Genomic DNA, 4,679 nt, shown 5'->3' with positions numbered 1-4,679 from the left:
TTACCATTTACTATAGAAACTGTCTTTTCCTGAGTGTGTGTTTTTGGTGTCTTTGTAAAAAAATTAGTTGGCTTTAAATGTGCAGATTTAGGGCCGGCCCGGTGGCGCACTGCTATAGTGAGCCGCTTGGGAGCATGGCATCGCTCCCGCCGAGGGTTCGGATCCCACATACAGACCGGCCGCTCACTGGCTGAGTGAGGTGCGGGCGCAACACCGAGGGTTGCGATCCCGTTGCCGGTCCCGGTCCGGTACGGGCGCGACACTGAGGGTTGCGATCCGTTGCCGGTCACGAAAAAAGACAAAAAGAAAAAAAAAATTGTGCATTGCCCTTTATACACGAAGCTTAGTTTCATGTATAAATGGCATGTGAATTTTCAGATATGTGACTTAGCTCATAAAGTTAATTTGTGCTGGACCAGAGCGAAAGTTGGGTCTTTTGAACTGTAAAGTCTTCAAGATCTAATCCAGGTTTATGACTATTAATACCATCTATACACCTGGGACTGCCAAATTAATACTTTAGCTTGGACTGAGTTGCCATACTTACAATCAAGTGTTATAACCAAATTGCCCGTTAATACTCTAAGTGGATGTGTCTATAAAACTGAGCTCCCTCCCACTACCAGTTTGCTCCTCCTACCATTTCCTCTCAGGTAAGGACAACTTACTGTACCATTTTCTCATTCAAAAAGTCTTGGAGTCACCTGGACTCTACTCTTTCTTCCATACCGCACTTTAAATGACAGTGCCATGCTGTTTTGGTTATTATAGCTTTATAGTATATATTGAAGTCAGGTAGTATGATGCTTCCAGCTTTGTTCTTTTTGTTCAAGATTGTTTCTCTTGTTGGGCATTTTGTGGTTCCATATAAATTTTAGACTTTTTTTTTATTTCTGTGAAGAATAAAAATTTTTTTTAGGGATTTTTATAGGGATTGAATAAATATGTAGATCGCTTTTGATGATATTAACATTTTAACAATATTAATTATTTTAATTCATTAACACACTATATGTTTCATACTTATTGGGTTAAATCTGATTTGTGACCTTTACAGGATATTTATATCTTTCTCCAGGTATGGAATGTTTTCTGTTTTTATGTCTTTGAACAATCCTTCTACCCATTGTCTTTCTCTACTCCCTCTTGAAACTTAATGGCCTGAAAATTTGCACTTTTAATGTTTCTCATAAGTCCTATAAGTTTTTTCCCCCTTTTCCTTCTTTATTCTTTTTTCTCTTCTATTTCCTAATAGCCTGTCTTCAAGCTCACTGATTCTTTGTTCTGCTTGATACATTTAGCTGTTGATAGTCTGTTTTACATTTTTCACTTCATTCATTGCATTTTTCAGCTTCAGAATTTGTTTTGAATTCTTTTTATTATTTCAATCTGTGTTAAATTTTCTGATACATTTCTGTATTATTTCTCTGTGTTGTCCTGAAGTTCACTGAGCTATCTTAACACAACTATTATGAATTCCTCATCTGACAGATTACACATTTTTACCTACTTAGGGCCCATCACTGGTGCCTTATATTGTACATTTGATGAAGTCACACTTCTTTGATGGTTCTGATGCTTGCGGATATATCATTGTTTGCACATTGAAGAATTAGATATTTTTTTTCTAGTCTTTGCAATCTGGCTTTGTATGTGACTATCCTTCTTCAGTGGGCCTCTCCAGACCCACTAATCTAAGCAATCTGACTGCTGTCAGAACTCATGATCACTGCAGTTGTATCAGTACTAGAGGGCACCCTAACCTCAGGCTTGCCATGTGTCTCATGAGGGCCCTGAGGTTGGTGTGGTGCCCTAGCTGAAATGGACTTGGAGAAGACTCATGGAGGGTACTGAAGGGTCTGGGGCTAAGTTACAGGGTAACTTTCAGATCTACTGATGAGACCAATCTGCCAAAGTACTAGCGAGAATGATTCCTCTGGGACCCTTGGCAGATGGTTTTGTTTGTAGGCTCAAGGCTAAATAAGGCAGTAGTAAAGCCCTTTGGGGAATGGAGCTGTTTCCCTTCAGATGTCAATATTTGCTTTTAATACTTAGGTGCTCTGATCTTGGTTACACACGCATGCACACACACACGTGCACACACACACATATTTGTTATATCCTCTGGTCAAATTAACCCTTTTATCATTAGGTAATACCTTCTTTGTTTCTCGTGACAGTTTTTTGACTTAAAGTTTATTATGTATGATATCAATATAGCTACCTCTGCTCTTTTGGTTACCATTTACAGGACATAATTTTTTTCACCCCTTCACTTTCAGCTTATGTATGTCTTTATCTAAAGTGAGTCTCTTATAGACAGCGCATAGTTATATACTTTTTTATTATCTATTCAGCCACTCAAAATCTTTTGATTCGAGTTTAATCATTTGCATTTACTATAATTATTGGTAAAGGACTTACTATTGTCATTTTATTAAATGTCATCTATTTTATTATGTTTTTGTTTGTCTCTTTCTCTCGTTTTCATTTATGAATTGATAATTTTTTGTAGTGATATACTTTCTTTTCTCATTACCATTTTTTATAGGTTATAGGTTTTTTAGATTTGTTTGTTTGTTTTTTAATGATACTGTACTGGTATTTTAGGCCCCTCTGGCCACTCTGAAGATTTTCTCCAATTTTTTTTTTTTTTTTGGTTTGTTTGTTTTTAGCAGTTTGACTATCATGTCCCTAATTACAGTTTTTCTTTGAATTTAAGTTGCTTAGGTTTGGTTGAATCTTTGAGTTCCATGATCAATTTTTTTCCCAACACATTTGTGTAATTTTTAGCCATAATTTTTTTTCAGATTGTTTTCTGCTTCATTTTTATTCTTTTTTCCTAAGACTCATATTTCTCTTGTATTAAACACTCTCTGGCTATTATTCAACTCTTCCTTAGATTTATAAGATTTTTCTTCACTTTTTTCTCTTTGAACATTCTAGTAGGTAATGTAGACTGATCACTACACAAATACACTCACACTTTCTTTTGCAATCTTCAATTTGTTATTCAGCCAATTTAGTGAATATTTCATTATGATTATTTAAATTTTCAGTTTCAGAATTTTTATTTGTCTCTCTTCTGAGTCTCCCTACATATTTGTCTTTAATTATCTGAAAATACAGTATTTCAGATATTTACATACATTTTCATAGTTGCTTTAAAGACTAAAAAACACAATCCTGGGCTACTCCATCATCAATTTCTACTGGCTGCCCCTTTTTCTTCCCTTGAAGATGGGTCATGATTTCCTCTTACTCTGCAGGTCTATAATTTAGAGTTGTGTACTGCACATTACTAATACTATCTTGTAGAGACTTTGCATTGTTTTAAAATGTTTTAAGTGTTGTTGCTGCTATTCTCATGACATTTCAATTATTGTCTGATCACTCATATTTGTAGGCTTGGTTTTATGGTTTGCTATGATGAGTTTAAGTAAATCCTAAAATGTTTACTGTGCCCCTTTACTTTGGTAGAATTTAAACTCTCTCTTCTCTCAGAATCACGATGAGGCTGTTGTTAGGCTTTGTTAGGATTTGTACAGAATAGTCCTTAGTCTACCTTGTAATCTTTACTACTAAGGTGCAACCTTTCTGTTTTATTAGGTATGTGCCCACAGGGATAAAGATGTATCTCTTTTCAGGCAACTCCCTGTCCCCAAGCACTGTTTGCTCTCTTGTACTTTTGTTCTCAACCCCATGGGGGCTGCACTCTGGCAGGCTTCCTGCTGTCTCACCTCCTCAGGAGGTGCAACTCAGGACTCTCAGCTAAAGAATGGGGCTTCTCTCTTTATAGCTCCCTTTTCTCTAGATTGTAGCTATTTAGGTGCCATGACAACTGATCTTTACCCCCTCATTCCAGTGAGATTGCCACACTCTGCTTTGAAAAGAGCTCACTGGCCTGCAGTCAGTAAATCCTCCAGGCAGAGATCTCTCGGGAAATTGTCAAGCTTACCAACTATTAGGGATTTTATCATGTGCTGTCTAGTGTTAAAAGCCTGAAAATTGTCACCTCATGTTATTTTATTGAGTTACACTGTTACTTATGGCAAATATGCTACTCTGCAAACAGACGACTCTAGTTATATATTAAATATTAATTTTAGTTATTTAATTTCTTTAGATGATACTTGCCGTCATTTAGAGTAGATTTAATTCACTCTTCATTACTTTTTACTGTATGTATATACCTACTTGTGTAATTTTGGTATGGAATTACACATTTAAAATAGAGAACATAAAAATATAGTTGTAGTACTGATAATGAGATGCAGCTCCAAATCAAACGAATGGGACTAGATATTCCATACCAACTAGGGATAGGGAAGCTTCTTGTACCTATTGGTAACTTTGTGCAAATCATCAGTAGTGCACCCTCTAGAGAAAGCAATCACCCAATGTTCCCCTTCTGGGGGATATAACTGCCTGAAGGAATTCTTTACTCTGGAACAACTGAACCCTTTCCAGGGCACAGACTTGTTCATTTAAGCATGAACTGTATAAACTCAGGCATGGTCTTTATTGGGGTCTTATCCTTTGGAAATCACAATGTAGACCCCAATGTTGATGAGGCTCTGTGTACCCCACCCCATTTGCCTCTCAGTGCACAAAGCATCCAGTCTCAAGCAACTTACAACTGAATTAGAGAGAGCATATGTGGCACTTTTGAGAAACAA

Source organism: Galeopterus variegatus, unplaced genomic scaffold, assembly GCF_000696425.1.
Source record: "Galeopterus variegatus unplaced genomic scaffold, G_variegatus-3.0.2 Scaffold4606, whole genome shotgun sequence".
Lineage (NCBI taxonomy): Eukaryota > Metazoa > Chordata > Mammalia > Dermoptera > Cynocephalidae > Galeopterus > Galeopterus variegatus.
The sequence above is the reverse complement of the archived record's forward strand: the minus strand, read 5'-3'. Positions refer to the sequence as shown.